Raw genomic sequence first — 27,198 nt, forward strand, 5'->3', positions numbered from 1 at the left:
GCTTTCTTATTGCAGTACTCATAGAGATATATTTTGAATATTAACCATAATCAATTTTTTTCATTTTTACAAAAAAATATATCCCTTTCTATTTTTTGGAACATGTAACTTTTCAGTTTATCTTAGGTTTTTCACACATTTAAACATACAACATGGGAAGCCATAGACTTGTTCTGATATTCTATTAACAAAAAACTCTGAAATATTGCAACATGGCTAGAAATTTCCTTTTCTGAATATTGGCATCAGGTTATAGGCATCAGCTGTAAACCCTAGCCCCATGCCCCTACTGCTCTGTGGCGCTGTGAAAGACAGGAAAACTATATGGTCTGTATTCCTCCAAACTTGCAGAATCTACACGTGCCAGACAAAACTATATGCCATTTTTGAAGGTATAATGATAGTTACCAGTGGTCCCAAAGCAGTGATATCTACCTAAGTTGCTATTATTCATAGTTGTAGGAGTCTGAAAGCCTATTTTGTACTTTAGGAGTCCAATAAGGTCTACATTCCCCTCTCTAAGAAAGTTTCATTTCTATACCCTCCTAATGATTATTCCTGTAAAAAATAATCTATTTATTTTGTTATAAACTTTAAATAAAAATTTAAGTGCCATAAATTAAGCTAGACTCTCTCTATATGATATGTACTAGATGGGGACAACTACATTTATGATGAGGTGGGAACAGGTAATAATTTTTCCTTCCAGGCTCAAATATTATTTCAATTCCAACTACTGTAAAATTATAAGGATAGAGTCAGGAGAGGTAATTTCTAAGTTTCATTCCATCTATAAGCCTCTTTAAGTCAATAAAAACATGCCTGAAAATTAGTTTTTGTAAAGAAGTAGAAAAGAGAGCATAAAGGCACCCACAACATGGTAGGTAGAGATGGGGCAAATAATTTACCTTAAGAAATATCAAAACCAATTCTGAGTTATGTCTTAATCAGACTTCACACCTCATCAGTGTTCTTTTCTGGCTCTCTAAAGGTGAGAAAAGGACAGTCTTGTTCTCAATGAGATAATGTCTTTTATTTTTCTGTCTCCAGCAGCCAATCTGATGAAATTGATTTTTATTTGGCAAAAAGCAAAGAAAAGTTAATTTTATAATAAATCATTCAGACCAAATGACGTGTCTGAATTTTTTTTATTAGAAACCGATGTAATATATTAAGAATAAAGTTTTATATAATTGAATCTATGTTCCCAAAGAGAATATCAGTTACTTTAATTTTTTATACCTAGATACATTTTTTCCCTCTGTGACTATAAGGGAACTAGCTATAAAATGGGAATGAAACTACATGCTTTGGAAACTTGGATTTAACAAGGAGTGCTAAAATTCAACCTTGCATTAGCCGTTATAATTTTTTGACACTGTCTTAATGTGTGAGGGAAGAATTGAACTCTAGAGCTAGAAAGGGCATCATTAAAAGACAAGATTGCCTTTCTGTATGACAGGTATTAATATTAGATCATTTGCTTGGCTAGGAGCAGAGCTTATGAGGTGTATGGGAACTACGCAAATTTGGGTGAGATTGAAAACCTTTCTTGTTATATTTCTTCCTCCTTCCTCTATACTTTACCGATGAGTTAAAAGAAATATGACTGAGTATTAATTGGTTTTGCTGCTGTATTCCACATTTGTTATAGAAAAAAAGGCATTCCATTGAAATGCTTGATTCAAATAAGCACATTCTGCCTTATCCCAGAGGCTTTGAAGACAAATATTTTGTTTCATGTTTTCAGAAAATCCAACTTTCATAGAACTTGAGAAATTTCCTTTTTTACACCGTCTCCCTTCCACACATGTATACGCTAGCTAGACATAACTCAAACAGCCAGTTATTTTCCCTCAAGATAAAAGAAGACAGTTTCTGATTTTGTGTATTATTTTTGCCATCAAAACATAAATTTAATTAAATCAGGAATTGAAATGAGGTAGCTCAGAAAAAAATATTCATACTTTCTTTTCTAAGTGAAGAAAAAGAGGAAGAAAACAAGAAAATAGGAGAGAGGGGAGGTCAGTGATTTTAAACAGATGTTTATTCACCAGTTTGTCCCTGCTGTATAGACAGAAGAGGATCGCACTTAACACCTGTGAAGCTAGAACCCATCTGTCTGGGGTCAAAATCTGACTCAACTACTTATTAAATATGTGGCCTAGTAAAAGTTACTCATCCTCTCTGGCTTCTCTTTCCTTCTCTGTTAGAATAATGATAGTTTCTCCCTCTTAGACTTACTTTAAAATGAGCTAATATTTCTATAGCACACAACCCTAAATAACTTTTTAAATATAAATAATTTTTCTGTTGTGTCACAAACAGGTTGATTCATGTTTTTCGCAACTCTATAACTTCTGAAGGCATTTGAGCTCGTAATTTCTGATTAACTGCTGACTGGAAGTGCGAAGCTTGGTATCCAATAAAGAAACCTTCTGGATACTGCTGGTACCTATTGGGAAATAATTCTCCATGGGTCTCTGCCATTTCTATACATCTGCTCACAGAGAGCAATTGCCCTTTGTATTGGTCTGTTCCTTTCAGGATATTTGAGTAGTGAGTAGCCTTTGAACAGAGGAAGAAAGGATAAACTTGCTTCTCACCTATTGTAAATGATTTAAGTTCCAAGGGGACACCTGAGTGGCCCAGTCCATTAAGCCTCTGAGTTGGGTTTGAGCCTTGTGTCAGGATCTATGCTGACAGCTCAAAGCCTGGAGCCTGCTTCGGATTCTGTGTCTCCCTCTCTCTCTCTGACCCTCCCCCACGACCACCTCCTCTCTCTCAAAAATAAATAAATATTAAAAAAATTAAAAACAAAACAAAACAAAAAAAGATTTAGGTTCCTAGGCTCAAGATTCCTATTCTAGGAACACTGTGTGCAACAATCTGGGTTCACTTACATTGCCAAGTGGAGCTAGGGCACAGTGAGAACTGATAGTAATATGCAGATGTTCATGGTACTCGTGTCAGGAATAATAAGGTTCTTTATCTCTGACCCTGGAGTCTGCTTCCTATGTCCATGAAACTGTGGCAGGCTATCTTGTTAGCCTGAAGTAGAGTAAATGGTCAGACCCTTCATAGTTCTTGAGAGAGCCTTCCAGAAATCATGATGTAATACTGTTACACGCGTATTGGCCTACTTTTCCATTTTGTACAAACAACTGACTAAAACATTGGATCCAAATATAAATGTACTTTTAAAAGTTATCCTTAATTGAGCAAAAGACTATCCTTAATTGAGATAATGTGACTAATGCAGACTGTTTACAAACAGTGGATAAGGGTACCAGTATAAACTTGATGTCCTCACCTGCAGTTTCCTGTGTGTTGTGGTGCATGTGGAGGCCATACTGACTCGTGGGGCATAGCTCACAGATGTACCATGGCTCACAGATGGCATGAATAGATCTCATTAGTCTAAACATATTGATATTTTTAGGCTTTGGACACTTGGTGGGGCCAGGGGCCATCAGCGTGGCATTCTTAAAATGTTTAAATGTTCATTTGCTACATGTATGTGATTTTTTAAAAAAAATATTGAGAAGCACAACTCTGTAGAAAAATGTAGAGCCAAGCAGAATCTTCAGATCATATAAATATGGGCTGAAACTGAATCTAATGTCATTGAATAAAAAACCTGAATACCAGGGCACCTGGGTGGCTCCGTTGGTTAAGCTTCCGACTTGGGCTCGGATCATGATCTCATGGGTTTGTGAGTTCAAGCCCCGCGTCGGGCTCTGTGCTGAGAGAGAGGAGCCTGGAGTCTGCTTCCGATTCGGTGTCTCCTTCTCTCTCTGCCCCTCCCTACTTGTGCCCTCTCTCTCTGTCTCTCAAAAATAAACCACTGTAAGTAAAAAAAAAAATTTTTTAATTAAAAACCTGAATACCAAATTTGCTGATTTTCTAGATGTTGAATTGTGAAAATCAACACATTGAAAATGTCTTGAGGGGCGCCTGGGTGGCGCAGTCGGTTAAGCGCCCGACTTCAGCCAGGTCACGATCTCGCGGTCCGTGAGTTCGAGCCCCGCGTCGGGCTCTGGGCTGATGGCTCGGAGCCTGGAGCCTGTTTCAGATTCTGTGTCTCCCTCTCTTTCTGCCCCTCCCCCGTTCATGCTCTGTCTCTCTCTGTCCCAAAAATAAATAAAAAACGTTGAAAAAAAAATTTAAAAAAAAAAAAGAAAATGTCTTGAGAAAGCCATTACGTTTATTTGATTTAATAGGCTCTGTTTACTTAGCTTTGTTACCATTTGGACATTAGATCTTTACCATCTGAAGATATTCCACAGCGCTAATTACTTAGTAACTTCATGTTTCTTTTGTAAATATGTGCCACACATGGCTATTCTATCTAAGGGGCAAGCAATGCTCTTATTAAAACATAGGATATAGGTAATTTTCAGCTCCTGTAGATAAATATTCACATAGAATAGAAGAAGAATAATTTATTTTAACTTCCTATTGCATTGTCTTAGTATAATAGGGATTGCTTCCATTTGCTGCACTTCATTCTATGTTAAGGACTGTGGGAAGTACTTTAAACAGATTTCACTAAATTTTTGCTAACCTTGTAAGTTAAATATTATTATCACCATCTATTATGTGACAAAAATGAGGCTTAAAAAATTAAGCAATGTGTTTAAGACATAAGGCTTAGAGACGGCATATGTTTGAGGCAGGACAGTGATTTAAAACCATCTCTGACGTCGAATCTAGAAGCAACAGCAGATAAGAAGCACTGACCCCAGTTATCTATCTTAGAGTAATGCAGAAAAATATCAGAGAATGTGCAAATGTTTGATTTTCTCTGTGTACTCAATATTATGAAGCACACATATAGTATTGAATTTTCTCTGCTCCTGGCCGAGTATTCACTTCCCACCCAGAATGGTAGAGGGGGATTTTAACATTTAATTGTCATATAGTAAGAGTGCAAAAAATAGTGGTTGTGTGCCTTTTTTGAGTGACCTGTAACCGAGGGTTTAGTTCCTATCTCCTCGTTTCCTACAAATGATTCACTTTATTTTGCATGTTGGAAAGAAAGCCTTGGAATTTTCTGCAAAAAAAAAAAGGGCAAACTTTAAAGTTACTCATAAATGGGGAAGCCATTTTGATGCCGGTTACCAGTGATTGGCCACAGACAAATGGAGTGGAAGCTAAAAATGCAGAAGGGAAAATAACAAGCTGCTGGAGAGGGTGTGGGGCACCAGGTGCTCTGCTAACCTCTTCCCATGCGTTCCGTGTTGGGGGGATTAGGCTCCTGTTTCTCATCTTGGAAATGGTGAGAATAATGACACCTAATTCATGTGGTTGTTCAGTGGATTGTGTACGATCATACACGGAAGGCATTTGGAGTAGTGCCAGATTCCAAACTTTGCATCTAGCCAGTTAGTGACAGGTATTATTTTCATTATTAAACGTGCATGCAATTCCTATTAACAAAGATAGTATTATTGTCTTCATTGTGCAAAGAAGAAATTTCAGACTTAAAAGCAGTAAGTAACTTGCCTAAAGTTGAACAGCTGGTACGTGATGGAGCTGAGATTCAAGGAAAGGCAGCTCACAGAGACTACAGCATGTGATCGTCCTAGAAAGCTTGCAAGTGCCTTGGAGTGTGAGGCCGTGATGCTTTCCAAAAATGTGTTGCTTGGTAATTACTCTGGCACCCAAAAGTCTATTCTACAAACTTTAGCCTACCTTCAAGTCATTGTTATTTTATTGTTATATAAGCAACATATGTTAAATCAGTTTTGACATTTTTCCCTTGATGTTTTTGGAAAATGCAAGAAGTCATTTACAAGAAGTGGTCATGTTTCTCCGGATTTACCAGTGCCATGGTATCATCATTGTATCTTTTTGTAGCAACTGGAGGAACTATATAATGAAATATTCACTTGAAATTCCATGTGAATATAACTCAGTGATTTTGAAACACTGCATTTCCCTAGTGTAAATCTGCTCGAATCAAAATTTTGCCACAGGAAATTATGATTAATCAGTAATGATTTCCTTTAAAATCAATTGTAATGGCTATTTATTTAGGTTCTGGATTACAAATGCTGATCTATGAGGATGTAGTACATATATCTAAGTTACAGAAGTTAATAGGCCAAAATGCACATTCTACTAACCTCTAAAGTCTTCAAAATTAATGGCTTGAGGACACACTGTTATGTATGCCTAAAGGCTCACCATTTAAATAAATTCTGTCCTTACATTTTCGTAATCATTGAGCTTTCAATTTGTGAACGAACTATCTCATACATACCTCCCAAAATCAAGATGCAAATCGAATTGCATCATCTCTGTGTACAAAGGTGGCTTTCTTATATCGCAATCAGGAAAAAAACCAAAACAAAAGTATCGTAAGTGAAGGAACATGTCTTTGCTATCATGATTACAAATATACTTAAAATTCCATTGTGTCAGTATTATTTAGTCAGTATATGTAAAACAAATAAGTTTGTGTCATATAAAACACCTACTAACTAATCAGTTGATCAAGATTTCCCTTCAGTATGTTTTATATACATATATATGGATAAAATGAGGATTTTGTAGATAATTGAAAATTAGAAATAATTCCAAATTAACTGAGATTTCATATTGTAATGCCTTCGAGGATTTTAGCGTCTCTAATTATTTTTCGTGTTAGCTATGGTCTTTACTAGGCTTAGGAACCAAGGCACTGATTACTTGTGGATAAGTTTTCCATTTGTGCCTGTCTAAATGGAAAATTGTTTGCCAGATTTACTTACATACTTTACTAATGATTTTATGCTTCAGTTATATCTCATCAATTTTGTATTCCTGAATACATTAGAAGTTTTATTAGGAATTTTACAAAAGGGAGAGCAGGGAAAGGCAAACTAGCAAAATCAACTCAAACATATATCATACATCGATGTCTCATTTCATTAATTTAATAAAAAGCTGCTGGCACTTAGTAGGCTATATGATGCATCATAGGTGCTTTATAAATAATTGTGAAAAAGACTGATCATTGCTTCAAGTACAGATACTGACAATTATTCTTTTGAATTAGCCAGCATTTTATTCTTCTCAAAACCATGAATACATTTTGATTGGTGTTAGTGTTGAAAGCGACTGCTAACAATATTCACCACAATGCTTCTATTATTTACCGTGTACTTACTATGTGTTCGTGCACCAGCCTAACCTTCAGCATCATCTCATTAAACTAAATTCTCACATTATGTACTATAATAATCCTGATTCAAGATATGAAGGAATGAAGACAAGTGGAAGTTAGTGTTTTCAAAGTCAAATAATTAATGAAAATGATACTGGCATTAAAACCCAATGATTGCTACGCCACTACCACAATCACTACTGAGAATTCCATTCTTATTCCTCAGGATACACTGCTCCTATTCAGTAACACAAAGAGGAATTTCATTAAGTGAATTTTGCCTGAATTTCTAACAGATAGCTGTAATGCAGAGTAAAGAACATTGAGTGACTTTTGCTTCCTGCCGACCATGAAACATTTGGCATTTGATAAGAATTTGGAAATCTGGGAGCTTCAGTTGACTCTTCAGTAAAACGGAGATATTATCACCCTACAAATTTAAGAGGTTTAACAATAAGGAGTTGTGGGGATCCTGGGTGGCTCAGTCGGTTCAGCATCTGACTTTAGATTTCAGATCAGGTCATGATGCCAGGGTTGGGAGATCAAGCCCCATGTTGGGCTCTGTGCTGAGTGTGGAGCCTGCTTAAGATTCTGTCTCTCCCTCTCCCTCTGCTCCTCCCTGCACATGCATGCACACGCACGCACACTCTCTCTCTCTCTCAAAATAATTAATTAATTAATTAAAATAAAATAACACAATAAGGATTTGTAAACTTTAATATCTAAAAGAAATGTTTAAGCGTTTTTGTATGATCAAGCAAGAATACTTGCCTCACATATTTCCTCATTTATTACCTCAATTATTTTTTCAACATTGTTTTAGTTATCTTTAGTTCCTTGCTAGTAAAACTTTGTAGCAAAACACACTGACTCTTACAAGGTTGACTCTATCTGCAAAAATTTATGATCACCACCCTCCCGTGGTTCTCAAACATTGCCTGACAAAACAACTAAGTTTCTTACTTCAGTGTGCTTCCCTAATTTTTATGATCTTTTTTTATTTATTTATTTATTTTTTTTTATATGAAATTTATTGACAAATTGGTTTCCATACAACACCCAGTGCTCATCCCAAAAGGTGCCCTCCTCAATACCCATCACCCACCCTCCCCTCCCTCCCACCCCCCATCAACCCTCAGTTTGCTCTCAGTTTTTAACAGTCTCTTATGCTTTGGCTCTCTCCCACTCTAACCTCTTTTTTTTTTTTTTCCTTCCCCTCCCCCATGGGTTCCTGTTAAGTTTCTCAGGATCCACATAAGAGTGAAACCATATGGTATCTGTCTTTCTCTGTATGATCTTTTAAAAGCACTTGCCCTTATGAAAAGTTCAACCCCTCACACATAGCTGACAATTTTGCCTCCTGTCTTGGAGAGAAAATTGAAGCCATCTAATGAAAATATCTTCCAGGATTAAAGATACAAACCTATCTATATCTCTATCCATTTATGCTTCCTTCCTTCTTGATAAACCAGGGAAACTCTGCATCCATCCCACTACCTAAATCTCATGCCCCCAAACATTCCCACATTCTCTGAAATGTTGAAAAATAGTAACTCTCTTGGATATTTAGCCTCAATTGGTTCATTTGTATTGGCTCTGAAACACGTGGCTGACTATTACATGTGGAGCTTCAAAGTGAACTGTGTGTCTGAAAGGCATCACCTGGTGTAGCCATCTTTCCCCATCAACAAGGGATTTGTTTTGCTCAACGGGATGCTAGTAAGCATGAGACAAGCAGAGGTTTAATAAGTACTCGCACATCAGACCTTCTCCTTTTGCAAAACTCCCTCTAAGCTGTAAGAAAACCAAAGCTAAACCTTAAGAGAAGATAGAAATCATGAAGAGGGATATTGAGGCACCAGGTATATGAGGTAAATTCTTGGACCTTCCAGCTAGGCCCAGTGACAAGCTGAGTATAGCTGTGAATGACCCCAGTGTTGTCACTTGGCACTTGTAAGTCACTCAGCAGAGTCTTACCTAAATTAAAGACACATAGACATATGAACAATGATTTGCTGTCTTAAGCCACTTCATTTGGTGGTGGCTGGTTACATTGCAATAAATAAGTAAAGCAAGTATGCCAAATTTTTTTTTTGTCTTAAAAGAATAATGTAAAAATATAACAGAAAAACAAGTATTGACACATAAATCCTGATTTCATCTCACATATTCTTTTAATTACCATGCATGCACCCCATTATAAGAAGTTTTCAAATGCAGTTTTCATCCCTCACTATCTGATTTCACAATCCCAGATTCAGTCTTCAATCCACAGATACGTCTACTGCTCCAACCCTCCATGAATAGTGCTACTGCAAGAAATCAGTGACTCTCCTTTCCTAGGCCTTGTATTTCTATTCTCATTTTAAATGCTCTCTTAAAAGCACTCAACTCTTTTGCAAAATCCATCTTCAAAACACTTCCTTCCCTTGGGCTTCTTTTGTTTCTTGATTTTTCCTCTTCTCTCTCTGGTGGGTTTGGAAGTGCCTTCTGAAAAGTCGTTTTCCCATATTCTGTAATTATATGTAACAGTTTCCACAAGGATCCACCTTGGGTCCTCCCATCTATTCCTTCTGGTCTCACTGCCTAGGATCTATATCTTTGCCTGGCGTTTAGTTTACCACCTATACCGAAATGACTTACAAGCATATTCCAATGTTGCCCATTTAAAAGAAAATGACCACCACTCACTCAATAATGGAAACTGAAATTCATTCTTCACATCTATCTCAAACCTCATGTCAAATAAGTCCAAAATTCCTTTTGATTGTCCTTTTTTTAAAATATTTTTAATGTTTATTTGTGTTTGAGAGAGATAAAGAGAGACAGAGTGAAGCAGGAGAGGGGCTGAGAGAAAGGGAGATACAGAATCTAAAGCAGGTTCCAGGCGCTGAGCTGTCAGCACAGAGCCTGATTCGGGGCTCAAACCATGACTCATGAACCATGAGATCATGACCTGAGCAGAAGTCGGATGCTTAACCGATTGAGCCACCCAGGCACCCCCTGATTTTACTTCTCAAATATCTTATAACCGTAAACATTATCTGTAACCATGACCCAAATTATTATATATGTATTATATATAATATATACAGAAATATTACTTTTAATGAATATTTGGTATGATATTGTTGCTCACTGGTGCCATTTTTGCTTGATAAATTAAAAGTAAGATAAATTGTAGTCATTCAAAATTCAAAAACAAGTAGAAATAAGTGATAAAGTGTATACTTCAGATGTTGTATAAGATGTTTGATCCTTCAGAGAAGATAATGATGAGGTCCTATTCTTAACAAATGTTTTAGAGCCTGGCATATATTTTAGTATGTGAAATGATAGATTGCCTATTTTGATCTCAGTATCTTAGAAGTTGGATGGCTATCACTTCATAAACTTGTCCTTCAAGTCCATCACGTGATAAACTTGATAATAACATTGAGGCCCAATTTTCTAATGTGGTAGAAACAATTTCCTCAAAATTGAGAATTCAGAAAAAGGAAAAAGTGGTTCTTCCCTTTTTGTATTAACCTCCATTATTGGCACTCTATCTCCATACAAAATGAAAAATCAGACTTCCCAAATAATTGACACTTTTTATGTATAGCTACAATCTGAGTTTGCATAATCACAACCCCTATCCACCTCCTTGTCTGACTTGTTTTCTCACAACTACGTGTATTTCTAGCTTTGGAATAACTTTTAAACTATCTGATCATAAAGCAATTCATTGTTGACAGATAGTTATTTGGCCTTCTATTTTTGCAAGTAGTCAGAGATACCAATTGCAAAATATGGTTTTAAAATTGCCCTTTCCTAAGCTTGGCAGCTATGTGAATTCTCATTAAATTTGTTTGTAATATTTATGACAGAATGCATGCATGAGAAATCTTTTGTTAATGCCATGTATATAGTGAGGCCTAAAAGAAAACCTGTTCCTTTGGATATAAATATAGCCAAGAATACTAAGAAGAAAAGAGAGAGAGAAAATTAAAAGAAAAAGAAAAGCACTATGACAGTAACTCTATTCTGTAGAACTCGACTTGAAAGTACATAAAAACTGACATGCTTATTTTTGACATACTCATCAGACCATGATTAATACGTAAATATTTCACTTTTCATCATGTGAGGAAAGGATGGGATTACTGTTTAGCCCCAATTCCTGTTTTGTATGTTAGTTGCAAAACAGAAATAAGGATAGAAAAACTCAGAGATCTTATTAATATATTCCCTTAAGATGGACCATAAGTAATTCATGTTGAAGAGAAAGCACTGGAGAAATAGAGCAACTATGAGTTAATCGCAAAAAATTATTTTTTTGTGTGTAAATAAATCCTCAACAGAGAATAAATTCTCGAAGTGTTTTTTAGAGAAAGACTCCTAATCTTGTTTACAGGTTTTACTGGACTCCTAACTCTGGAAATAATCTCATTTTTATGATTTTTCTTTCATAGTCCCAGAGAGCAAACTTCTAAAAACTTCTGAAAATGTGTATTTAGTAGTAGTAGCCACATTTTTAAAGACTTTGGAGGACTGTCTCTACCTCTCTACTGTTTGCTATTAAAAAGTGGGTTTTATGTTTTGTTGTTGTTCTCAAAATAAATATCCTGATGCATAAACTTCGTGCATATATACATATATACTTTCGTAAAAATGTGTATATGATATTTCCCCACTTGACAATTTGTCAATATCTGTTATGGAATAGCAGCGTAATAAATGTTTGTTGAATTGATTAAAGGAAAAGATACAGCAAAAAATTGCAAAGGTATGTAAAGTTTCCATGAAGTGGAGAAGCTTGACAATGTATGGCATAGATTTTAAATGGAAAATTATATCCATAGATACATGTACATACTCACACTTACTGCAAAATACAAGTCTCCCCACAGAGGCCAACAGCATATTTATTAGATATTTTAACAGGTTGGAATTCAGTTGTTGGATTCACTGATAGTATAAATGTCTCCAGTCTCAGAAATCTGATTAGTCAGCCCACAAATGTTGGATCTTTCTTTTTGGAATATTATCCTCACAGATATACAAATAATGATATTTTATTAATTTTTAGTGTATATTACAGTGCTACAGATATCCAAAGCCAAATTCTCTAGAGAGTAAATGATTTCTCTATAGGTAAATTATAATAAGAGGAAATCAAATTATAATAGTAAGTTTATAAACATGGACTTAAGACATGGGAGTTTTATTTTGCCCCAAAACTCACTTTGGCCTGAAACGAAGGATAACTTTTTAAAACATTTTGACCGATTTTCATCTGATCTACTCTGATGATTGGTTTTCATAGTTTATTTTCAGGAGACAGAATCATTTCTAAATTCATGGTGGAGTGGGAGAACTTAATGGAGTCTAACATGCCTATCTCCTCATTCTCTACACCTGACATATAACTGGTATATAGTACATTTTGTATTAAGTGATTGAACAGACAATGATTTTCTCATCTATATATCTATTCCTCTGAAAAAGTCATGGATCTTTAATTTTTCTGATTACTAAAATGTTCCTGTCCAAATCTTTCTGCCTTAGCTTCAAATTTGATCCATATGATTAATTACCAGCTTGATCTTCATTCTTTTAATAAAAAGCATAGGTGCATATGTAAATTTAAGTTTATCGCTCATTCTAATGCAATGGAAGCATTAACTTCCTGACAATCAAACACCCAAAGAACCAGATTGGTAATTTTGTACAATCTGACATTATAATTAATTAAACGCAGGTTGTTTCGCAAATACATAAGCACAAATAGAAGTCAGAGGCAATACAATCAAAACTGCCTGTAATTAAATGTAGATTTCCTTCCATTCAAAATTCAAAACTATAAAAACCTTATACACTGTTCTTACATGAGCTAATTTTTATTAAGGTTTTATTGTGGAATCATTACGAAAACTCTGTGGGGTAAGTCTTATTTTTATTACAGTTTTTCAGATATAGAAAATGATCGTGTGACTTGATTTCCATTATAGCAGACAGAACTCATTAGAAGAAATTTCCAAACGGCCAAGACCTCTCATAGTTATTAACTTTACGTGGGTGGGGACATAGCAAATTGCAGATTCGACTCTCTTTCTTTCTCAGTTCCTTCCTCACTATATACAAATGCAAACACAGACGTATGCGCACATTACAGTCCAAACGTAAGTGCTGGTGCCTAAATGCTACCCAGTCTCTCTTTCAAAGAAATTTTGTCTTATTAAAAAACAACCCTAATACCACAAACACTTGGTAAGGGCAGATTCTATTTGACCATAATAGACAATGATCTGCTGCTCCTAACAGAAAGCTACAGTACAGACTACAAATTTGGTAATGGCTCAACTCATTTTTAGTGTTCTACACCCTATACAGGCAAATAGAGCATTTGTGTGCTTATGTATTAATGAATAGCGACTTAACAGACAGTATACCTGAAGACGAGTTGAATTATCTATGCAGTTTGTTTTCTTTAGTTGTCCCTCTCCGACTTAATAAGTGAATATGAAATCATTATGCAGAAAGTAGAATCAATTATAAAATCTTTGATCACTAACACAGTAAAATTGGGTACCCTGCTGTAAAAATAAATCTTGAAACAGTACATATGTTTGCCATAAAGCTGCATAACAGGCAGATTGCAGAGAGTGTTGAAAGTCTTATTCTAGAACATCAATTCTTAGATACGTCATGAAGATCCTTTAGAGATACACTTCGGTAATCGTTTCTCTCATTCTAGAGTAAACGGCTTTCCTTACCATTTCAGAGAACTCATCTTTTGTCCATTGTTACACCGAAAAAAGAAAGAAAAGTTTTAATACATCAAAACTATTCATTTCACTAGCCAGTTTTTCAGTTAATTTAATGTCCTGAGAACTCACGTGGGGTTTTTGGCAGTGGTTGTGGCATTAAACTGCATTTTAAGTGCCTATATAAGACGCAACAACATCATTACCTTGAATTAAAGTGCAAGAAGAACACTCTACTGGGAGCATTCTAGTATCCTACATGAAGAAAATAATTCATGAGTACTCTTCATAAAATTAGCTTTATTTCTCCATTCTAGAATAAATGATAGAACACTCTAAAGAATATGTCCTAAATCAGTAGCAAGCTGCCCCTCCTAAATCTCAATAACTGTCTAGGGTAATCTTCGACAGCTGGGTGCTATTAGGATTTGTTCTAATGGTGACAATGTGGAATACGCTAACACAGGGCTTATTGCCACTTATCCAGCAGGGGCATGAAATGAGGTGACATGGTAATGAGTTGATACAAATGACTTTTGTAACTTTCACACTGCTACCAGGCTGAGGCAGGCAATCAGAGAGAAACTATTGTCTGCCTTTCGTGATGGTTTTAATGTGTTCCATTTGATTTAATACTGCTGGTAGGCAAAACGTGAAAGGAAAGTAGGTCAGTGCCTTTGCTTTGCTCAGATAACAGGGCAGTACTTACCTGGTTTATCCCAAGAGCTATATTTACTTTTGCTGATGACAAAGAGATACATTTTGAGCTGGGACTTATGCCATTCATTGTAAATACAGTTATCATGTAGTGCCAAGAATAATTATTAAGTGATAATAAAAAACCTCATTTCGCAATAATAAAAAAAATTATCTATGTAAAGTTGAATTTAGCTACTTCCATACTCACTGAGAATAAAGGACTGTCATATAGGTAATCAGCTTTGCAACTTAGGACTTTCTTAAGTTAGGAGTCTGATACCGTTTGGAGCATGTGTAACTATAAGCCTTTTGAGAAGTGCCCCATTATCACAGCGAAACTCCTAAATCAGAAAGCTTGCTAAGTTGGAACATAGCATTTGTTAAAATTTTAACTACCTAAAATCAAAAGGATGTTTTTTGAGCAGCCTTCTATATTCTTTTAATTGTCCTATTAATAAACACTTAACTTAGAATAAAAACCTGGCAAATTTATAAAATGCTGACCTCATTAGTAAAATATGTCACATTTGGTGGCCTACTTCTGCTTGCAGAACTTTCATTGACTTTTCTTATAAATGTTATTTTATATTCAAGTAAGCAAAGAATTAAAAATCAATATATTGGTTTAGAAGTTTCTATATAGGCAAATAATATATTGGGAGAAGGGAACACTTTCATTTTGCAATGATTTCACATGTGTGGTTTTTGGTCAATTATTAGAGCAACTTGAAAAATTTTAGGAGAACAGCTAAAAGATAACTTTCATAATATTGGTAATTTTGAATGCATTCAATCTTAATGAATAAAACATGTACCATGTAAAGGATTTGTTTGACTTTTCTCCCCTTCCTTCCTAGCCCAAGAAAGGCGGGTCTGTGTGAGATTAATTAGAAGACACCAAATCTTATTTGCTCATTGTGGAGGGAAAAAGCTGTTCCTGCCATTTACAGTAGACATTACAGGGATGTTACCAGCTAGCCTCAGATCGGTGCCCTTGCAGGAGGCAGAGAGTCAAAGGGAGCACAACCTGGGACAAATTGGGGGCAGAGCTGCTGCTGTTGCCCAGCATTTTCTCTGTCTCATTGTTCACCTGGGGAGAAATTATCTTTTTTTTTTTTTTTTTTAAAAAAAGAGCTTTAGCTATTTACCATCCATTGGCAGCCTCTCAGTCAGGCACAGCCAGGCTTTAAGCATTCATCATGATGAGACAGACTTTTGTTTGATATAACAGCCTGGCTGGAGACAGGAGAGATAGAATAAAGGTAGGAGAGTTCAATCCCCTTCACTTTTGTGTGAAGGACAATTGAAGCACCTTTCTTCTTAGGATGAAAAAAGATAATTTCCTCTATAGTAAAATTTAGGAAGAGAATTCATTTCCAATGCAAGGAGTTTCTGCAGAACATGTAAGTGAAAAGCAATATATAAAATACTGAAGACATTGGACTGACTTTTATGCAAACAAAAAGATCTGAAGTTAAGCGCCACAAGTGAAAAGAAAACCTTATTCTATTTTTTTTTTAAATCTCTGAAGAATTTCAAATTAACTTCATGCCTTTTGGGGAGCATTATGTGCAAATTGTTGCAGGGATTTTTCTCCCAAATTTGAGGGCATGGTAGAGATTATTTGATTTTGAATACAGGCTCTGTGGTATACTAAATTTTCACTTTGGAAGTGGACGTAGCTTTGAGTGCCATCCCAGACAGCATGACATCCTCCCGGGCAAAATGCCAGATGCATCCTGTTAGTGGGTGCTGAATTCTGCTTAATCATTCAGAACCAACAACTGCAAAAATAAAATAGGATAAAAAGAAAAAAATATCACAGAAGATAAATAGGGATAAAAATACAATATGTAATATAATATAATATAATATAATATAATATAATATAATATATAATGGTATAAAAATAAAAAGTCAAAGAACATCAGAAGTATCAAAATTAATTTTATTTCCTGAACTTTTGCTTCAGCTCTGTGTGTGTGTACGTGCACATGTGTGTGCCCTTGCACCACATGTGCAAGTGTAATGTCTGTCATCGTTACAATGAAATTTTTTTCCTGCGACTTTTGGTCACAAAAAGGTTTGAAAACCTTTGTTCCAGAGTCACAGAAAGTGGAGTATGACAAGTTGTTGATAACCAGGATCCTTGTGTATTGTATTGTAATGCCAAGGATGGAGAAAACTAATCCTGGTTAAAATTCGAGTCCCAAACTGAAGGTCAGAGGTGTTCTAAATAGCCAGGCTTGACTAGCAATTCAGCTGTTGCTTCAACAGAAAGTCCCCTCAGTGTGCTACAGGAAGTAGCTATGGATATTCACTCATTTTATATCAATAATTATTTCTCTACGTAATACACTGGAAACTAGCTAGGATGAAATTTAGGTTTTCTTTTCTTTTTTTCCTAACTACAACGTATATTAAAGGAACACTACTCCAGGCTCCAGGCTTAAGTTGTAGACAGTAAAAGAGTAAATATTATGTATTAATCATTTTTCAGTCCCTTAAGAATGGAAAATATGTAATAGGGTATTTATTTTAAGAGAAGGAGAGACAGAGAAGGAAGAGGGAGGGAGAGGGAGAGAACGCCAGGGTATGTGTTGGGGGTGGGGGCAGAGAGAGAGGGAGAGAGAGAGAATCCCAAGAAGGCTCTGCCTGCTGGCACAAAGTCCAACCCAGGGCTGGGAACTCACTAACCATGAGATCATAACCTGAGTTGAAATCAAGAGTCAGGCTCCTAACCAACTGAGCTATACAGGTGCCCCTAGAACACTAGAATTTTAAAGATATATATTAAGATAGGTCCATACCTTCGAAGAGGTCCTGATGTATAGATAAATAGAAAACAACTAGTAATATAGAAACTATAATACAATGTGTTAAGTGTAAATATACCACATTTAAAAACAAGTAGAAGGAAAAATCAGAAAGCATTATAAAGTACCATTTGAAATAAATATGATAAAATTATTAGAATTTGAATAAAATAAAAATTGTAAGGGCTAGAAATAGTAAAGGCACTGAAATATGATATATTGTGGGATCTTAAGTAAGTTGTCTAGTTCAACTAGTAATTGCATTGCGAATATATGAACACTATTTTACTTTATATAACATAATATACCATAATGTTTTATATCATTGATTATTTTATATTACATGCTATAAAACATTTTACTTAAACATCAATAAAACCTTTCCAAAATGATGCTGATTATCAATCAATTTGTTTAGGAGCTTTTTTTTATCATGTGTTAGGTGTTGTCCAGAACTCTTTACAAATAATAATCTTCGACAATATTATCCTCACTTTACAGATGAGACAACCGGGACCAGAGTGTGTAAATAGTCTAGCCAATGCCAGCCAACCAGTAAGCTGGAAATCTACCCCTGAGTATATAATTTAATTCAATTTGCTACTTTGCCCTTTCTAGTGATCAGTTCCATTTATCTTTAGCACATATTTTCTATTTTTAAATGTTGCACATCAATACATAAGCAATTAGTTATATACACATTTAGACATTAATAATATACATGTCCATCATCTCAAAAGTAGGTATGTGTCCAAAGAGCAATTCAAATCTATGAAATTCTGCATAAGCCTACTTTTGCCAGCCTTCATTTTCCACAATGAAACATTGAATGTGGGCTAAATTTGATTATGCATCAGACAAGCACATACAGCATTTTGAAGACTATGGAACAGTTTAATAACCAATTCATATACTGAACTTTCCAAAAGGTAGAGTTGTAATTTAATTTAATTCGTAGCTGTCAAGTACCAAAGGCCACAAATAAAATAATAAATTCAAAAGAATATTAAAAATTAGACCTTAGAGTACCAGGCAGATGTTTGCAAGATTAATAACAAGTTATTAAATTTCTGTAGAACAGCAAAGTAGAGAAGCAATGGTTCTAAATATTACAGTATTTGGTTAGCATGCATTTATGAACCATTTTGTGGGAATCTTTATATAAGTAATTGAACTCATAGTCTTTATTTTAATGGCTTCTGATTTCTTCTCCTTTTTTCCCAGTATTTGAATTTTTCTGACCCCCTCCCTTTTTTCCTATTGTGCACTACTGTTTTCTATTTTTTCTTCTCTTTTTTTTTTCCTGGATCCTTATTATGAATGCATTCACCACTTTTTTGCCCCTTGTAAAAAATCTAGTTCAACCAAATTCATACACTGTAAATATACTTATATTATGTCTTTTACAACTGGCTCCAAGTTTCCATTTTTCTAAGTTTCTACCTTTTTTAAGCACACTAAGGCTAGAATATCTTCCTTTATGTTCATGTTTTCTTGTCTATGATGCAGAAACCAACAGTACTATGGAGAAATCACACTCATTTTTAATTGAGCAGGCACACTTCATGTGCAGTGTCTATGATGACAAGAACTTTCAAAGTATTTTCCGTAGAAACTTTTCAACTGTTTCCTGAAGTCATATATTCTGTTTATTATCTATTCTATGGCTTGTTCTCATTTGTATGGACAACAAACATGCCATGATGATATTTTTATTAATTAATAGATCAGAAGACAGAAAGCATGGCAGCAGATTCTAAAAATATCCAGAATATTACCAGAAAGTAGAATCAGTTTTGGAAGATTGTGTCACAACATAGGACTTTTTAATTTACAAGTTTTAAGTACAAGGTCTTGAACTTTGTATAATAAGTTCTGTCACTTTGCCAACAAAAGGACCAGAATAGATGGGATATAGTTAAAGGTTAATGTTTGCATGCCACCCAGGTTACAAATAAATGTTTTATTTCTTTGGGAATCCCAACTTTCATTGCTATAAATAATTAATTGCAAGCAGTAGATGATAGTTGCTAAAGGTCATAATGAAAACAAGGTTTCAGCAATCCTCTTGGTAGAATTGTGCAGAGGACTCAGAGAATCTACCCAAGCATCAGCTCTGTCCCAACAATTAAACTGAATGGTGAGGAAAGGAAGCTTTTTGTTTGTTCTCTGTTGATGTAATGACAGCACAGAAAACACTTCATAAGGACTTTCTTTATTTTTTTTTAATACTTGTGGCTTTACATGTGTAAAAGTGTTCAATGGCTATTTGTATTATGTGTTCATTTTCTTCTGTGACCCTTACACTTTGAAGTACCATTCCCACACCTGCGGGGCTTCTATTGGTCTCATGGCTAAACTCTGAAATCTCATAGGCCCAAGGACCTCATTGCTACTTCCCCTAAATTCTACCCCACCTCCAGAAGTTAATTTAATATTAAAATATCCACAGTAAGAGAGTATTATGAGAAAAAAAGTGACTTTTTTTATTTGCTCTTTGCAACTAATACATGGATACTATGTAAATTGTAATTGCATTATGGGATAAAATTATTTCTTTTGCTTTACAAATCCAGAGGAGAGATAGGAATGCATAATTTTAAACTGACCACGAAAAGCTTAACTCTTTAGTTACGCAACTGTCTAAATTAGGAAAAACAAGATAGTACAGTTTTAACTGTGAAATCCACAAATAACAATATGTATATCTGATTGACAATTACGTCTCATTTGTGAATTTAAAACCATTGTCTTACGTATAGATTTTATCGCATCATTTTGTTTCAACTCCCTTGGCCCAAACTACTCCTTATTGGACGAATGTTAGCTGTAAAGTAATTAGATAGTGGAATTTTAAGGAAAGAAGCCAATGCAGCTATCTAGCATACATACACATTTATAACTTTTTACTTCTTGCTTAGTGTTCTTTCTTTAGTTTCAACCTAAATTATACATATACTTTTCTTGCAGTCATGAAACAGGTGGAGGAGCTCACTTAGATTTTACTGTATGAAAACAGCTTTATTTTATAGTCACTTTTCAATGATAATTAAACTAGTGTGTCTGTCTAGCTTGGGAGATACTTTTCCCTATTCTACCTGCTACTGAATGTATTATTGCTGATAAGAATTTTGCTATTTATTGCTATTTCTAAGGAATCCTCTCTTCGTTCCTGTTATGTTTAAATCTTTTTGTCTTTGAGTTTTGGTATGTATGACTACTATGCACTAAAGCAAATAGCTCTCTCTAAATATGTTATATGGACATATAATATTTTTAGGGACCTTTCTTTATTAAGTTTGAGAAACCATGATTTCCCTCAAATCTGGGAAATTCTTATTGTTCCTTTAAATATTGATTCCTTTATCTCTCTATTTTCTCCTTTTAAGAAGCATGACTTGGGTATTCTCAAACTAAACTTCATGTCTCCTCATTTCTTTTTCATAAATCTATCTAGATATTTCTCTGTGCTCTCTTATAAAGTATTTCCTTTAAATTTATTTTCCCATCCATCAATTTTCTTGTCTGTTCTGTTATGCTTATTGTATAAACTATTTATTATTAATTTCAATGAACATAATTTTAATTTGTAAACTGGTGAATATTTTATCCCCAATGGTGAATTATATTTTAAAATGTTTTATTGAAGGGTTACATGAATATAGAAAAGTATACCTATCACAATTGAGCAGCTTGATCACTTTTAAAAAAAGTAAACACACTCTTAAAACCAACAATTCAGATAGCTAGAAGACTTACCTTACAACTTTGGCTGTGTGTGTGTGTATGTGTGTGTGTGTGTGTGTGCTCTCTTATGCCTGAGAATTTTCCTTTTCTTGTTCTAAAACTTTATTAAAAAAAAAAAAACAAGTCTTCATTATATTCAGTATTTCTCTCTTTCTGTGTGTGTGTGCGTGTGTGTGTGTGCGTGCGTGTGTGTGTGCGCATGCGCGCATGTGTGTGTGTGTGCGTGTGTGTAAGGATAGGGCTCATTCCCACCTCAATTTAGTCCACTACATTGTCAAATATCCCCTGAACCCTCACACAGTGGAGGCTTATTTTCTTACTGACTATAAGAAAACTGGGTCCAGTTTCCAACTATAATTATCTATATCTGACCCAAAATATTTGCAAAAACTTGCAGTTTTACCACAGTTAGTTTTCTGATGAATACTTAGAGCTTCTTGTTCCATTGATTTTGAAATCCACTTCAACTTTGGTAAGGGACCCCCTTCAACAACCCCATGCTTATATCCTGAGTCTCTTTCTTAACCATCAGTAGCCATGGGAGAAAGAGGGGTCTGTGAACTTTTATCTGGTGTGCCTTTATCATTCCCCAAAAGAGACACTATATAATTCCTCTAAAGTTTGGATAATACTAACATATTTGGCACAGAATGTATAAGACTGAAAAAGTTGCTGAACACAATCACGTCCTCTTGTGGTGTTCTCTTCTAGTCTGCATGTAGGCATATTCACTGAATTATCACTGATTCTTTTTCATTTCCTTTTCATTTTCAAAGATAACTTGGAGACTGAACCCTGAAGACATATATCAAAATTTTGGCTTACGTTCTATTTTCTTAAATTCTATACCTTATTATAAGTGAAAATGGAACTACTGTGAAAATAAAGTAATTTCTTGTATAAAGTGAATATAATAGCTTGATTTATACTTAAAACTAATAAGCTTAGTTTATATTTTGTTATGTATTTTCCATTTCTCCCTTAAGTGATCATTCTTTCAAGATTACTTGAGTGGATTTCAGAACCATTAATTTAATACAACACTTATGGTTTATTGTAATTAAGACACCATTGAAAATATTTACCTACATTTTGCTAACAGATTTTAATCTTTTTGTTTATATCTAAAACTGGAAAACATTATCTTATATTTTTCTGATTACAAAAAATATTGTAATATTAAATAACTGTTAAAGTAAGCATTAGTAAGCCAATTATATAATTTACCAAAGTGGTTCTCATATCTGGAGATACATTATAATCACTTGGGCATCCTTTTACATATACCAATATAAAAGCAATAGAATTACTGGATGTGAGATGTAGATACAAGTGTTTAGGTTTTTAAAGTTTTTTTTTAATTTATTTTATTTATTTAGAGATAGAGAGCTAGGGGGAGAGAGGGATGGACGGGGGGAGGGGAGAGAGAGAGAGAGAGAGAGAGAGAGAGAGAGAGAGAACCCCAAGCAGGCTCCAAGCTGTCAGCACAGTGCCGTAGGATAGGCTCGATCTCACAGACTGTGAGATCACAACCTCAGCCAAAATCAAGAGTTAGCCACTTAACCGAATAAGCCACCCAGGTGCCCCCAGTTTTTATGTTTTTAAAACTCTTCAAGTGATTCTAAGCAGTTAACTGAGGTTGAAAATCACCCATTGACTATTATATACTATATTCTGGTATATAAACTATAATGAATTAGAGATTTCTAAAAAAATAAGAAATACACATTACTGTTTTGGATTCAGAGCACTATAAATTAACAAAGAACTGGGACTTGTGAGAAAACACAATAAATTATAGGTATTCATTAAGAATTCGAAGGGATCCTACTTTAACACTGGAAAACACCAAAGGATGTACAAACGCAATAATTTGCAAGGAAAATTAATATTATTTTAAGAATTTTCACAACAGCTCGTTATTACCTATTTTTAAATGATTTGTACATTTCCAAGGAGTAGATCTTATAGACATATTCTTATTTTGGGAGATGATAGTTATAATCAGGATTTTTGACATTGAGGGAATAATTTTCCCATAAACTTAACCTCAGTAACTTCCAGCTGGCTTACAGGGTTTCTTAGCTTGATTTTCAGCATGTATTTAACACTTCTTTTGTGTTGACAAATGTTTATTTTCAATATGATTCATAATGTTTTATAAATGTTTACATATATAGCCTAGGCTTCATCGTTACAATTTACTTAGGTCAGACCATAAGCTGTAGAATAGCAGAATTGCTGGTTAATAAACAGTTTTAACATTCTTGAATACTCTGACAAAATTGATATTTAAAATGTTGTTACTAATAAATTACAAATAAGTTTGATTATTTATTTAAGATTGTATATTTTGTTTACAATTGGTTGACTGGGAAGGGGTAGTACAAAGAAATTACATTACAAAGAAATGTGCTTTGAAATTTTGGAATGGAGACAAAGTGGAAAAATTGTTATCTTCTAGATTCCAAACTTTTGTATTAGGTCCCAACTCAACTACCATCTGAGTTGGCTTACACCACATTGATTCAATTTTCTAAGCCTCAATTCCTACATGTACAAAATTGGAAAATAATATTCTATATCTCATTCAGTTTTTATGGTTCTTGGTTCTTAATTTTCAGAATTTCTTTTGTATGAACAATCACATTACCTGTGAAGAATGACACTCGCGTGTTTGTTCTAACATTGATTTCACTTAGATTTTTATTGGTGGTTGTATCGTTTCATCCAACAACCGGCAGTCTTGTTTTCTTTCTCTCCTCGAAATCCACTTTCCATCCAGCTATCTCTCTCCCCTGCATGTTAGCTCCCATCCCCAGAACCTATTACTCTACCTTTCCTGGGGTGTCACAGTGGTCTACTGACTGATCTTTACTGAAATTCTTGCACCCTTATATTTTTCCCACAAAGACCAAAGTTTTAATTTTCATGTCAGTTGCTTTCTCAAATTTACATAATAAGTGTAATATTTTCTAAAATGTCATATAATACGTTGCTTGCTTTCTCACAACCTTGTAAAGGCTTCCCATTACATTTAGAGTAAGTCCAAACTTACGTGTGAATTTGGATATAGGCCATCCACTAAGATAGTCAATAAATCCCTACATTATCTGTCCATGACCTTTTCTCTATGTTTCTACTCTTCCTCTTGCTCACTGTGTTGCAGCCACACTTACATTTTTTTTTATTCTTATTCTCTCTTCCCTTTGCCTGGAATGTGTTACTCCAGATATTAAAATGACTTGCTTTCTGCTTTTTCCCTTATGTCTCCTGAAACGTCACAGCCACAGAGATGACTCCCGTCAGCACACCGTCTAAAATAACATCACCCTGTCACCCTCTCTCTACTTACCTTTGTTTTTTTCCTTATACCACTTATCACTGCTGGGCATTGTACCTTTTCTGTCTCTGCCTCTAACACATAACTTCAATGGGGGCAGGAATATTTTTTTATGCTTACTCATGTGTCTGTCCCCTACCTAAAACCATGCGTAGCATATAGTAGGTATGCAGTAAATAGTTGCTGAATGAACAAACTAATGCATAAATAGATTGGTTAAAACTTACTGAACAACACTGAATAATACTAGTGATGCCTTGTGTTTCAGTTATGCATTGCTGCGTAACCAAAATTTAGTGGCTCAAAACAAAAATCACAAATCGAGACTTAGGGTAAGCCCCATAAGGGTCATCACTGCTTCACCTGCTATCAGCTGAGACAGCTTGAATCCTGGAGGCTGGAACAGTTCAAAGACTCACTTGCATCTCTGGAGGTTGATGCTGACTGGAATCTTGAACGTCAGCTGGGATTTGGGGCAGAACAACTACATGCAGCCATTCCATGTGGCTATTTGGCTTCTTTAAACTATGGTAGATGGATTCCAAATCAAATTATCATTATAGAGAGAAGAGAAAGACAGTTGTATTGCATTTTATCGTGTTGTCTCAGAAGTCAAACAATGTCATTTCTGCCCCATTCTATTTGCAAAGAAGAGTGACTAAAACTGGCCCATATTCAAGGGAAGAGATATTAGACTTGAGTTTTTAATGGAATGGGTGTCAAATTCTTTGCTGGAACATTTTAAAACTATTATACAATGCATTGTTATTTCAGTCCCCATTTTAATGGAATTGTCTCTAGGGTTTTCCTATTATATATATATATATATATATATATATATATATATATATATTTGCTCAACAATGGCAAAGACAAGATTGATAAGCCAGTTATAACCACAGAATTAATGAATATGACAATTTTGTATGCATGTAAGACTTACTTCCATATATTATCAAAGAAAAATTACACTTAAATCGCTATCAATGTCTATTAAACTAGTAAAAAAAATCTGTGAAATATTTTAAAATACTATGCACAAGCAACTTACCTAGTGAAACGTATTAAGTATAATCTGTCCTTACTCTACATGTATGCATTCCCTTCTTCCCTACTTTGGCTTCTCTTCATCTGCCATTGTTATTACCAACTTGACAGCATCTTATGAATTTATTGAACATTATCGGGTCTGAGAATGTTTTCAGTGTGATGGCAAAATTCATACCTGGAAAGAATTATCAGGCTATTACCTGGTGCTCCTTTTCCAAAAGCCAACCTTCTCTCAGCAAAGTAAATTTGAACAAAATGAAAGTCACTGGTATTTCAGGAGTAAAAACAAATAACATTTTCTATTTCTATCACTGATTATTGGGTTATTCACATAAAGTATTTAGATACAATATTAATGTTCATGCAAAGTCTCTTCTTTCTCTTTCTAGTAGTGACTTAGTTTTAACATCAGCTCTTTTTTTTTCTTATTTCACTTAGCTCTTTTTTTCACTTAGTTCTGCAATGCTGATGTATTTAGGTTTTTGCTAAGAGCAGCTACCTGTGTGATTATAACATATTGTAAATGAAAAGAAAGCTTGGAAATGTTACTTCTCTTTAGCGATGAACAGATTCATTAAATAAGAAATATGATTAGTTTCAAATGTGTATCTCCTCATTAACAGATGAAAAAAATACTCCTTAAAAATGAAAATATAATTACAAAATAAGACCTAGTGAACAATTAATCAAAGCACAATCAACAATCTTACCACAAATTTGAGGCCAAAATTATTTCAAACTATGGAGAAAATGGCAATGTGAACATTTTAAGTTTTAAATATATTTATATTTTATAGTATATATAACAAATAGTTAAAATGAATGCTGCAATATCTTTCCATGATACTTCCTTATTACATTCCCAAAAAACAAAGGGGGAATTTAGATTATTGAAAGATGGATTTGATTCTCACAGGAGATTGAGGAACACTTGTCTTTTTTTTTTTTTTTGAGTAGTTAGAAGTAAACTTCCATTATAAAAGTGAGATTTCTATCATTAAATTTTTAACAGACAAAGGATGTGTACAGCTTCAAAAAGCCAATGTGATTTTAGCTTCAAATTCTTTTTCCTCCTCAAATATTAAAGGTATTTGCAGATCCTTAGACCTGTTTGTCTACTTAGCCAAGTTAAATTAAAATGCAAGATGATAATCTATTGTTAGATTATTTTTTCCAATATTGACAATCAGTTCCCTTTCATAATGAACTTTTCTCTGTGCTAGCTACTTCAAATCTTTTTATCCTGTACCCATAGGATTGAACATGATTATGAAAGATAAACCTTAGTAATAAAAGATGAAAAGAGGTTATGACATTCTTATTAAACAGAAAAGGCAACTTCTTTTGATTCTAATCTTATAGTTACCAGCATTATTAGAACGTTATTAGAAGTGCAGGAAATAGGCATATTTATTCATAAGTCCTACTCTCATAAATTACACTTTGTAAAGAGAACTTTTATAAAACTAGTGTATTATGACTTTTATTTTTGTCTTATAAAATGCATAATCTATATTTTTCTATAGAGAAAATGTTAAAAAATTTTGAATATCTGCTTGGAAATAAACTAAAGTGTTAGTGGAAGTCACTAATATCTTTAAGAGGGTAAAGTAATGGAAGAAAGGAAAATTAATATGTCTT

This window comes from Lynx rufus, unplaced genomic scaffold, assembly GCF_022079265.1.
Source record: "Lynx rufus isolate CCGP_SWC_20201006 ecotype Redwood Valley unplaced genomic scaffold, mLynRuf1.p SCAF_3, whole genome shotgun sequence".
Lineage (NCBI taxonomy): Eukaryota > Metazoa > Chordata > Mammalia > Carnivora > Felidae > Lynx > Lynx rufus.